Source organism: Stegodyphus dumicola, chromosome 4 (genome assembly GCF_044657685.1).
Source record: "Stegodyphus dumicola isolate Sdum_Otavi_A_Nest chromosome 4, ASM4465768v1".
NCBI lineage: Eukaryota > Metazoa > Arthropoda > Arachnida > Araneae > Eresidae > Stegodyphus > Stegodyphus dumicola.
The window spans coordinates 5,690,922-5,704,526 of NC_140771.1; the positions used below are offsets into that span (position 1 = coordinate 5,690,922).

General features: G+C 31.2%; 1 protein-coding gene across 3 annotated transcripts in view; it reads left to right on the forward strand.

The window, feature by feature from the left end:
- Nucleotides 1–2,306: 2,306 nt before the first annotated feature.
- LOC118182375 (uncharacterized) overlaps nt 2,307–13,605 on the forward strand; it is a 411,384-nt gene continuing 400,085 nt past the window's right edge. For 2 of the 3 annotated variants that reach the window (XM_085814497.1, XM_085814500.1), the window contains exon 1: nt 2,308–2,563. The gene's annotated coding sequence lies outside the window, so the exon portion shown is untranslated. Of the gene's footprint in view, nt 2,564–13,605 lie in introns of all 3 variants that reach the window. The other variant, XM_085814499.1, reaches the window with a different exon arrangement.

Sequence of the window (13,605 nt, forward strand, 5' to 3'; positions counted from 1 at the left end):
TATAATACTTTTCTAAGAACATTGTTGCTACTCTATTTTTGTGTGCATATGGGTCCATAATAGATTGAATGCACACAGAATCGATGGTAGTTTGATAAAATTTATTTTATCAAAAGAAACACTTTACAGTACTGGAAATTTCCACAAAAAACTCATACAGCACTTCTTAGTAACACAGAGTACAATCAGCAATTACACTTAAAACTACTAAAAATGTTAAACACAACACAATACAAAGCGCATCTAAAAGGCATAACTCACACGGAGATCTCTCAATACTCCGTATACTCAAAACTGAACTAAACTAATGTTCTCTCCAGTCACATATAGTTTTCCCTGGACGCCGAGAAATCTCTAGTACCTTCCATTTCTCGAAATTCCTGGAAGGCGCATGTGGTTAAAGTTAAAGGCTGGATACAGTTATAGTTACATATAGGGATCTATTACAATATCAATTATATTTATACAGGCACCGGACTAAAATGTTGCCAGATGTCGTCAGGTTGGCGACTTTTCTCGATTTCTTGCCAAATTTGGTGACAAAATTTGTCCTCAAAACCGTCTCTAGCTTGGCGATATCACGGCCAGTTCAGCGAGTTACCATGTACTTCCTTGTTAAATAGACTTGCCCTTGTAATGTTATTTTTCCAGCAGAGCTTCAACTGCCATCGCCTGCACCAATCATGTACAAATATATACATATACATTCTCACTGTTACTTGGCTTAGTTACCTTAGTTTCGTTATTCTTATATGTTGGTAAGTGACTGAATTATGTAATTTTTATGTTCAGGTTAAATTTTTTTGCTTTTAGGTAATCTGAACGCAGTAGTAGCTGAATTATCAACATTTAAAAGTTTAAGTGGCGAATTAAGCCTAACGAACCGCGATTTGTTTGCATTTGAAACTCAGTAGAATCCTGAATTTAGTCAGTTTCTTCACCTTTATTGTCTTTTTCCAATGTGGAATCAAAAGTAAACTTTAAGGTTTGTGCGCCAAAAAATATGCCTTCTTGCCCGCTGGCCGAATTGTTTGTTTTCAGGCCATACGAGGGCTTTATATTCGAATTAAGCTCTGAGCTACAGCGCTTCTTCTGCAAACATTAAAGTTGTAATGAAGTTTAAAGAAATCTCTCCATTTTTTAACGAACAACCAACTTTATTAATCAAAACTTACAGAATAACAGAAAAAACATTTTCAAGCGTGCGCATCGTCTGCGGATATTCTTTGCGGATAATCGTCTGCGGTAATTTACATATCTTAGTGGAATTATTTTGGTAGCGTAGCAACGCAAAGTGTACGAAAACTTTGGTAAGCTGCTGTATCATAAATTTAATGTATGACATATTAAAGTAATTATTCAGAATACAAACAAAAATAAATTTAAAAAAAATATATGTCTGAAGGCTTTTAGATTTTATTTTACTCCCAAAGGGGCGCTTTTTTTAATGTTTTGTGTGTTACCTTTATTTATGAAAGATCCTGTTCTTCTCACTTAAAGCATAAAATTCAATTCAACAGCAATATCACAAAATAATTTTAAAAATGCATATCTTTAGAATTTCCAATGCACAGTCTCGCGCGCTGGAGATAAAAATGGTTTTTTTTTTTCGTACATTTTTGCCATTGCTCGCTTAGAAATCGTTCGGTTTCTTAATAAAAAACTCATAAATGCTTTACAAAATATGATATCGATAATAAAACAAATTCCAAATTTGGGCTTCGATACGCCCACATTCAGGTGGAGACGTAGATTGTTCAAAATTGGATGGCTCTAGGTATCGTTGCTTTATCATAATTCGAAAAACATACATATATTTATGCAGGTTCTTCATTATTTAATTTCTTTAAATATAATACAGGGCCTAATATTTGGTGGCAACAATTTGAAAAGCGATTCACACGTTTAAAGCTTTCGACTCAAAGTATCAAAACGAAATTGATAGCCCTTCTGGGCTAACGCCCTATGGGCTATTGAAAAGGTGAAAGAGTTCATAATAAGAAGCGCAGTTTATAATTCCGTAAATTGGTTGTGCACGAAATTTAACCTTTTTCGGGGTAATCCTAGGATACAAACTTTAACCTTTGCATTATCAGAGAATCAACTACACAAAATATGACGCAATGTATTACTCGAGGTTCAGACTTCACGCATTTCCGAATCAACAACCGCAGCCGTGAGCAATTCTTAATAAAATAAGGAAGAAAACAAACTCCGTGTGAAATCTTGGCGAGCGCCAAATCATCTTGGCTAAAGCAAACGTAAGCCATGTCTTAAAAAAGACCCGCCGTTTTTGCACCCGAATTCAGTTTGGACCACGTGACACTTTGATCAGCGTTCTACGGTCTTCCCGAACCCGAATGTAAAAACAAATTTCCAACAAGACCAGTGAGCGACTTGTAGCTCAAGTTAAACAATTAATTGCGCGATTAGTGAGCAGTTAATTTTTTGATGCTCTAGTGGAGCTTTTAATAATTTTCGGTTGATTAGAAAATGTGTTTTATACGAGTATATGCTGGATAATTGTTCTGAATGCCAACATCGAGTTTTCTTTAATTATGGGGTAAGTGATTTTTATTATCTATTGGAATGTTTAATTTGCGCAATGATCGAAACTCTATTTTTCCGACATAGTGTTGCCAGTTCCATGTGTTGAATAACGAAAATCGTTCAGTTAAATTCGAAAACATTGCTATTATATATAAAGTTTAACTAATGAAAAACTCAAGATTGATGTAAATTTGTATGATATTACAAAGATTTTTTTATGCATTCTTGATTTTAAAATAAAATAATTAGAATGTAATAAAATAAATAATTTATTAAAATTAAAGATAGATGGCGTTGAAAACTTAAACGCTTCAGTCACTTGAGAAAGGAATGTAAACACAATTTTCAGTAAACCGCTTTAAGTACTGCAAAGTATGCATAGTATTAATGCCTTAAGTAGTGCAAGATATACATCATTATCTAAATAAAATTTTGAAGAATCATAGTATTACTTAATTTATCCGTTTAGTTTTGATACTTCAAGAGAATTGTTTTTATGTATTTTTTTTTTCACATTGCAGAATTAGAATGGAAAGTTCTGTCTATTTAACGGAAATAAATAAATTTTGGGTTTAAATTAACAAGTGCTGTTAAATATTAAAAATTCGCTGCAGATGCAAATAAATATATGCTTTGGAATCTTTGATAATTAAATGGTTGTGTTTGAGCATTCTTTATTCTCGTCGACATTATTAATATTGAAATTATAAGCTAAACCTACACCATCGATTAAGTTATTAAAAACTTTCAATGAAGTTGCATTTTTTATTAAAATACAAAAATTTATTAAAAATTATGGCTAATATTAAAATTTCGTACTATAATGGGATGACTGGAAAAGAAGTCAATTTAATTAATACTAAATTGGAACATCTAATATATGTTTACAGAAAGAGCTGATTAAATTAAATTTAGCGAAATGAATTAATAACCGCGAGAAATTCGCATTGATGCATGTTTAGATACAGAACCGTGTGCTATTAGTACTTTCCTCTTGGTAACTTATTTGTCTTTTAATGTTTAACATTTTGTTGAAAGAATAATTTTAGAATTAGTGAAGAATTGATGATTAGCATTCTGAGTAATTGTTTTGAATGTATGAAAGAAGGGTTTTTCATATCTAAATTACGCATAGATGTGATTATACAGAGTACTTGAAACATATTTACAGTGTGCCGATAAAAGAAAATAATACACACTGTCAATAATTCTTTCTTTTAGATGATGATAATTTTTAAAATAAAAGGAATGCGAGATTATTTGGAAATACGTAAATTTAAGAAAGGCCTTAGAAAATTTCTTGCCTTTCCGGTAAAGGAATTTGTTAAGAAAAATAAGAGTTCGATCTGAGAAACAGCATTTAAAATCTTATTCTTTTGGCTTCTAGTATTACATTGATTGTTTACATCTGTATATCACAGACCGGATATACCTGCTCGTAAAAAGAAGAAAACAGTAACCATCGAAACAAGTTTCTAATCTAATATTTTAGTTTCATACCGTTTAACTTCAAAGCGGATTAATAAATCTGCTTTGAAGTTAAAGCGAATTTAAGCTTCTATGATAAGTACTTTTCTTTTCTTTCTTTCTTTATTTTTTACTAATTTTTCTAAGGAAACAGGTTTGTGTAGATGTTTTACAATTAATTATGTCGGAAATGTTTCTCTATTTTAAGGCAATATTTTTGGAGACTAATATAAATTTATTAATTTACATTTAGTTTTATATCTGGTAATGAATATTGGTGGAATATCTAATATTATACTAACGATTATTCTACTTTGAACATACGATTTTTTTACGTAACGATAATTCTACATAATATTTATTCTACGATTTCGATAAAGATTATTCTAGGATGTCGAAACGATTATTTTACATAACGAATTAGAAGCATTTGCTAGAAAACTAGCTACAGTGCTAGAAACAATTTTAATGATTTATAATAATGATGCAAATTTTCATAAAAGTTATGATTTGGATGTATAACGAATAGCATGGATTAGAGATGGTATTAAAATGTAAAATAAAAGTACCAAATTACTTAAAAATATGTAAACAGTTTTTAAATGTCTTATTTAATTTAGCAATATACTTTTTAAATCTGAACGATAAACTAAAAATCTCATATAAGCCGAATGATAATAGCCCAGAGAATTCTCAAATTAACATATGCATGAATGATAAAGGATAAGTGATATATTTGATGGAATGGCAATACATACGCCAGGTCGAATGATGGTAAATGCCCTGGTAGCGTATCGCAAAGTAACAGGATTATGTAAATAATAAGATATAGAGGTGTCTAATGTCAAAGCATACTACAAAGAAAGAGTTCCTTTCTTTAGATTCTCTGTAAAAGACAACAGTTATCCTAGACTTAAAGAGGATTTCTGAAATATTGTAGAAAACTTTATTTCTTAAAATAAGGTAGATTGTTTTGCATGGCGAAGTATCTTTTGTTTACATTTGCCTTTCATTAAATGCTATACGTGCGTTAGGGAGCGGTCGGGCTGTAGGAACTAATCAAAAAGACATATTCCCTATTTAAATCAGCGATGTAAGATAACATTAAAAACAAAACATCTAAAAAACTGCTAATTTTACCTCAAAATAGTGAAACGTGTGAGATAATACTGAATTTTCTTTACAAAAATGTTAGTGGTTTCACAAGTTTTCTTTTCATTTATGATAATGGAAGTTTTGAAAAAATATTAGAATGAGTTTTTTCCATAGCCTAAAAATGTTGTATTTCTTTATTTGTTACTCTGAAGTAGCATTAAAAGGAAGTTCAACAAAATAAGCAGCAGAAATATTCACCAAATTAATTGAACAATCAAAAGATTCCACTATTTTAACAAAATATAAAAAATCTGATGCGCTCACCACATGACTTCCTTGTACGGAATATTGAATTATTCGCAATTTTACTGCATTTCATTTAAACATATTGAATTAACCGTTAACGAATTTTGAATTAAATCTACTTCATCGATAGCGCATAAACCACAATATAATAAATGCACATTTTAAAGTTCAACTATATTTATTTACTATAGCGACTTTCGGCGCTACGTTCACTTAACAGCATTACGTCGCATTCATTTTATAACTCAGAATGCACAAAAATTATATCATCTGAAGAATTACCACATGTTCTATTCAAATACTGTTATAAATTTAAAACGATGTATAAAAGGAATTAAACAAATAAAAAAGAAAGAGTTTTTCGCAGACGATTCAGCGGCGCTTACCCAATGCGCATGCTCTACTAATTAATTCAGTTCTCACATCGCGGCAAAGCAAAAAAAAAAAAAAAAAAAAAATAAAAAAATAAAATAATAATAAATAAAATTAAATTTTAAATTCAAAATATTTTTATTAAAAGTTTAAAGATATAGAATAGAAAAACATAAAACAGTAAGTACAGTTAAAACAATCAAAAAAATTACAATTAAAATTACAATTTCTAGGCAAAACAAGTTAACAACTTAAATATTAATTCCAAAATTAATTAAGCATAATTTAATTCGCAGTAATAAAAGAAGACGTTACTTTGTTGTTACGAAGCTTAGTTTCTGTAGATTGGCAACAAATCCACTATTCTGCTAAATTTCAAATGTAAGCAAATATGGCTGCAATGATAAGCAAAAATTAGGCTTAGCCGCACTTAAAAAACTTTTAAATTGTTGATAATACCACAATTATTGTATCCAGGTTAACTAAGGCATAAAAACCTTAACCGGAAGATAAGAACAAAACATTTCAATCATATTTAAAGCAAAAAATGCAGAATTTACAAACATATAAGAATAAAGAAACTGACTCACTGAGCCGAGTAACAGATTGGATATATACATATATTTATATACTTTTGGTGCGGCCAATTGCAATGAAAATGAGAGGTGCATATGTACATGTTATAGCAGTCTTATATACGACGCCACGAATTAATCTCTTCAGAATTCATTTTAAGTCAGTTTTATAATTTTTTTTGGGGGGGGGAAAGGAGTCCTTTATTCTCTCCTTACGTACAGATATCACGCAAAAACATCGTTAAATTGCATTCGATAGCGGTCAAAATGGATATTTTCCTTGAAATATGATACCCGAAATTTTTCGCAATTACAGTACTTCCTTTTTTATTTCGTAAAAGGAAGTAAAAATATGCAGTTAAAATTTTATAAACTTGTTGTTACTTAAAGCTTTTTATTTTCATTCTAACAAGTTAATGTCTAAAGTTGCTAAATTAATGCCATAGAATGCTATAAGAAAATATGCTACTGGACTTTATTTCTTTCTTGTACTGATTTCAGTGATAAGTAAGCTAATAAAATTTTTCCAGTTTATATTTCCTTCTTTTGTTGATCATAGCCTTCTCTTAGCACAATTTAAACTATATTATAATACTTGAATTTTGGAAATGAATAACCTTGCAACGCTATTTTAGTTAGGGTTAGTTAAATTTCTTTGAACTACTTGTCGTAGTTGTTTGACCTCTGTTTGAATAAACAGACGTATGTTCTTCGGCATGTACTTCTGCTGTCTCTCATTTTAATACACAATTTGAATAACTAAGTAGTGTTATGAAGCACTTCAAGGATATCTTTTTTTTCCATAAAAGAAAGATTGCTTAGTTTCTTCCAATACTTTTTATTTTTAAACTTGTGCTTACATTTACTTCCATTAGTAAGTTTCCTTTAGGAAAACTATTTTAAGATATGTTTTAAGTGTTAAAAGGCTTCTGTGTAGTTTTTAGCTTTGTTTCTTTTATGACTTTTATGTGCGGTTTAGCACTCGTTGTCGTGACAAGCAAGTATATTGAATTCGGCAAATGGCGTGACTAGCATACATACATAACACTATAAGGAATATGCCGAATGGCAACATTTGTTTCCTCCTAATATTGCACTGTTATAAGGAAGCGAATGTTGATATGTCATGTGTACCTATGTATTTCATTCTTCTTTCCCTTCACGTTTTGCCATTGCCGTTCGAACATCATGTATAACACTTGCATACTGATTATTTGATCGCAAATGCTTCTAATCTAGATAAAGAAGAAAGTCTGTGTGTTTGTCCTGTAATAACTCAATCACTTCTATAGCTATCGTCACTAAACTTTCTGCATTTCTTTTCTGGGTCCTGGAAAAGGTCGAAGTTGACATTTTTTCAAAATAGTAGCTAAAATCAGAGATATTAATTAAAAACTCGAAAAAGCGATTATCTTCGCCCTCATTTTTCCGAGTGGCAATAGCCTCACAAGCTGGATATGAAAATCTGCTTTATTTCTAAAGTTGTTGCCATTGCTTGCTTTCAAATTCTAGAGTTTGTTAATAAAAAACTGTATATCGGGAATTCTAAACATATGCTGTTTTTAAATATTTTGTGATTTTGGTATTCAATTGAATTTCTCGTAGCGTATGTGCGAAGAGTAGGGTATTTCATTAATAAATTTAACGCACAAAACGTTAATAATAAAAAGACAAAAAAATTTTGCAAGCTATCTTGAATCTTGAATACTAGCAAAACTGTACGTTGATATGATAAACTAAGAAAAGACTGAAAAAAAAATAAAAAAAGTATTCCAACACTTCATCGGGAATTCTAAGCACTTGCTGCTGTTAACAGTTTTGTAATTATGCTGTTTAATTGTATATGGTCTAAATGCGAAGAAAATGGTTCTTAATAACAAAGCTAGAAAGAGAAAAAGAACTGCGTTAGAAGGAGCCAGTGCAACATCAGGACTGGTTGACTGCGAGGTCAGCGAGAGCGTAGAAAAGCCTTAACAAACCTTTTTGGGCGATTGTTAAAATCTGAGCCCTTTCAGATATTAATTTTTTTATTTATTTTTATTATTATGCGACTTTTTCACAGGTCCCAATGTGAATCACATTAAAAATATAATATTAATATTTTTATGGACATTCCTAACTTTATATATGAATGTTCCTGTAGTTAACAAATGTTACTTTTTAATTTCTAATAGTACGACAATAACGATAATTCCTTTTCACTTCTTGAAAACAGATTTGGAATGAAGTACTAACTTCGCCGCTTTCCACTGAGTAATCCGAATAACTTAATAGAAGCTGAAATCTGCATGCATAAAGAAGGATGCCTGTGTGTTTGTTCGCGATTAACTCAGTCTCAACAATAGCTATCGTCACCAAACTTTCTACAATTCTTTTTTGCTTCTAAAAAAGGTCGACGTCAACTTAAAAAAAAAAAAAAAAAAAGCCAAAATCAGAAATATTAATTGAAAACTCTGAAAACGTTAATTTTCGCTCTCATTTTCCGGAGGAGAAATTGTCTCGCACGCTGGAGATAAAAATTCGCTTTATTTCGAGAAACGTTGCCACTGCTCGCTTTCAAATCGTGGAGTTTGTTAATAAAAAATTTCTAAGTTTTATGATGAAATAAAAATAGCATTGCCAAACATTAAATACATTATTCCCGATTCCAAAAATTCGTGGGAAGCCATTTCAACCGTTCCCATCTTCGTTCGACTTTAATCAGCCGAAATATTAAATTAAAAATTCTGAAAACACTAATTTTCGCACAGAGTTTTCCGAGTGGCAACAGTGTTTGCTCGCTTTCAGATCGTAGAGTTTGTTAATGAAAAATTTGTAAGTTTTACAAAATCCATATATATATAAAGAAGAATGTCTGCTTGTGTGTTTGTTTGCGTTATTGCGGACAGATTTTTTTAAAATAAAATACACTTTATAAACTTATCTCCAAATAAAATAAGAATTTAGCATGAAATTCTTAGGATTTTTGTTCAAACAGTAGTTTTCAAAAGTTACAAAAGCTATGTATTAAATAAGGAATTAAATTATGCAACAGAATGTTTTAAACTGTGCGCGAAAGGTGGAAATATGACGTGAACGCATAAAAATTTTTGTCACAAATTAGACTAAATTATAAAAATATTTGTGGCAACACAAACTTTCTGGTTACTAGTTTCCAAAGCAGCTATATTATGTAGTGAGTTGTAAAAAGTTGGAAGTAATTGCTTCTAAAATTAAATAAATTATTCCATTTCTTGCAAAAGTAACATATTTGAAGACCTTAAGAGTTTTAAGGTGTACGGGAAAAGAAAGAAAACCAAGAACCTTAGAAATCAATATTTTGGTAAAAAACTCTTTTTTTAATTACGCTCGATGAAAGTCTTATTTCTTATGTCTCCAAAACCTTTTGAATTTTGTTCCTACGTTCCTTTAAAGCGGAGTTATGATACTTTATTTGACACATTGTCTTCGAAAAGCGTACCGGAAGTGCACAAGACGTAAATAATTAAAAGGCCGAAGTGGGTGCGTCAGATTTGTTTACTTTTATTTTCGGGGCTTAAAAATTTAATTAATTGCATTTTAAAGACTAAAAAATCTTTTTATGATGGCCACAAAGCAAAGTTCTAGTACTATATTTTTAAGCTGTGTGTTAGGAATTTACTAACGCAATTTCGCTCGTGTTTTGATTCTGTGTTTACATTGCTGATAAGCGTTTTTTTTATTTATTACTGAGAAATATTCATTAATTTTTATAGGTATAGATAGATATTGGTATAGATTAGGTATAGACATGGTAAATTAGGTATAGATACTGGTTACTACACTGCAAACGAGTATGAAATGTGTGATGTTAACCGTATCGACAATGCAAAACGACATCCCTTGATTTGGCTCTAAAAAGCAGAGAAAAATTTTAAAGTTGCGAGAAAGCAAAAAACTGTAAATTCTGAAACACAAGAGGGCATTAGTTATAAATCAGGGGAATTTTAAGTTTACAAACTGATTAAAAGCAGGGAATTGAGTGTTTGAATTCTTTAAATGCGTTTATCTCGTTTTCCATTTTTCGTGTTTTAACGCTAACAAGAAACACACTATCTTTAACAATTATGATTGAAATCTTATGCAATTTGGTATACATGTTTAGAACACTTCATGTAAGGAGACATACTTAATAATAGATAAATTCATTTTTATAATTTATTATGTGTTAAACATGAATTTTAGTGAGAAAATATGCTTTTTCTTTTTTATATTACACATTCTAGCTTAAAAAATTTTTAAATTACTTCCTAGCTTTAAAATAGTCTACCTCCTTGAGAATATGATGGATTTGTATTTTACAAAATATGAAAATATATTATACTTTTTTTGAACACAGTGTTTCTAATTTATTGTATTGCTGTTTTTCCTCTTGTTTTCTTACTTTACTCCAAAAATAGAAAATTAATGGTTATTAAATAACTCAGCTTCTACATTTTTTCATCATTAATTACTTTAAAGCCAAAACTAAATGCACAAATTTAAAAATTAAAAAAAAAGTTTTCGAAGGTATACATGCCCCTTACATACACTGTAAATATAATTCTTTTGTAAAATTTCACCTGCACTCATGTCGAACAATGGGTACATAAGAAACCAATTTTTAATTTTTCATGTATTTCAGCCTTTCTATCATATGAAGGAATGTCAGTTATTCCGCTAAACAACATTATTTTGTGAGTTTACAATTTATTCATATTGGCATTATGGGCTAATGTTCAAGGTTTAGCATACATCAATATGGGTCGTAACAAAATCTTGCTGAAAGTGATTTATTATCGCGTGGTAAAACGCTGTTCAGTGGAGTTAAGGCATAGAATTAAATTTTAAACACATTCCATGTCTTTGTATTAGATGTGATGCGTGGAGTTCGTAATAAATTACGGTGAAGGATTACATTAAAATTAAGAGCATTTCTTAACCCAAAGAATTGGTGCGAATATTTGTAAATATAGTTAGATGTCAATTTTTCTTGTCAAAAGGAACTCGCCATTGCACGTTTCAGTGCCAAAAAAATACATGTGTTTTTCAGAAAATATTTTTTTTTATTGATGTGCGTTCTTGAATAAATCCTAAATAATTCAATTTATTCTTTATGTTAGTGTCTCTTTATTTTCTGTTATTATACCGGGTGACCCAAAAGTGTGTTTAAATTTGAATATTCAATATTATTCAAATAATGAGAGGTAAATAGAGAGGTAAAAACTGACACACATGCTTAACATGTCATGGGTTTTATTGAAAGTAAAAAAGTGCTTAAAACGACTAACAGATGGCGCTTCATATGATAACAAAAGGAATAATTAGCATTATAACGTATTTCTTTCGCCTTCTTAGCATGTTTTCGTGGTGTGGTGGTCTGCACGCTGGGCACGTATTCCAGACGTCCGTAGTGCGATTACCGGCGAAGGCACATATTCCAGACGTCCGTGGTTCGATTCCCGGCGAAAGCGTTTTTTCATCTTGCTTGCTTCCGTCCGTGGCGAAAGCGTTGCTCATTTTTCATCTTGCCTGCTTCCAAAAAATACCTAATACCTCTACAGCAAAACAGTTGATTTTTAGCAAACCTCTTTACAACAAATGTTCAACATATCGGCCATCATTCATCAACAATGCCCGCAGTAAAGGGACAATGCTGTGAACAATTAGTATATCTGTAGAGCATATCTGTAGGTATGATGAGAAATTGCCGTCGGATGTTATCTTTTGGCATCCCTAAGGTGGTCGGAAGATCGCTATAGATGTGCGATTTAGGTAACCCCACAACTAATATACGTACGGATGGAGATCTGGAGACCTGAGAGACCAAGCATGACGGAAGTGGCGGCTCATCAAGCGATCCTCACCAAACGATGTGTGCAAGAGATCTTTCACACGTGTAGCAATATGGAATGGAGCGCCATCTTACATAAAAGTCACCTTCCAATAAGTGTTCAGAATCGCACCAGGCTAGGGCTGATGCGATTCTGTAACATATCTGCGTACTTCGCACCTGTTTGAGTGCGAATGAATGTTATGAATAACAAAACCACGCATTTCCTCGAAGAAAAAGGGTCCGATCACGACTGATGTGATAAATCTACATATATCATGGCTTTTATTTTTGCATTTTTTTTTTTTTTTGGCTTGCAATAAAACGCCATGTCATTTGAAGCATGTGTGTCAATTTTTACCTCTCTACCTACATTATTCCGTGAATTATTGAAATTTCAAATGTTAACGGATTTTTGGATCACTCAATACTACAGTACAAAGTCCGTAATCCGGACGTTCCATTATCCGGAATGATCTATAATCCGAACCTCAAAGCCACAAACTTACGCATGCGCATTTGATGCGCGCGTCCGCTACGCATGCGCGTAAAGCCAGTAAAGCGTTTACCCATGCGCGCTTGCAATAGTGAAGAAAGTAACAGAAAACGTTATTGAAAACGAAAACATTTCGATTGACAAGTTAGTCGGTATTCTCGACACAGCAATTACAGGACTTGAACAGTGGAACAGTGGAACTGAACAAGAAATTTATTTATAGAATTAAAGAGAAAGTATTAGCACAAAAAAAAAAAAAAAAAGGAAGCAACTTAAAAAACTTGCATTGAAAGAAATGTTTAATAAACAACTAAATATTAAGCTTTTTTTTTTGTAAATTTTCATATCCTTTAGATCATAATTGCTCTTTATTTCATAAATTACGGTTTCATATTTTTAATTGTATAATTTCTGCATGCCATCTTACCCGATTTAAACTGATGATCTATAATCCGGAATCGCCGAAGTCCCGACGAGTCCGGATTACGGACTTTGTACTGTATATTATATTTAGCTATAATAAATATAACGAAAGGATTTTTTTCCTTCGCTCGCTGGGATCAAATATTATTGTGTATTTGTTACAAAGTATTTTTTATGATAGAAAATTTTAGAAAGTAGATGTATTTAATAACTATGCAGGAATTTGGGCGCAATAATTTTACTTTGATCTTCAGAGATGTCGTTGATGCATATGTGTTGTGTGTTCTATAGTTAAATCTGATAAAACAAAAATAGTACTTTATATATTACAGAACGAGTAAGAACATTAAAATATTTTTCAAGTACTTTCGACGGTTACGTAAAACTTTCATCACATACTAAAAATCAAAAATTATATATTTCTTGAAATATAAGACCACAGAAAAAAGACCTTGGTTCTAAGAGTTATAGTGAATAAAATAAAATTTTAA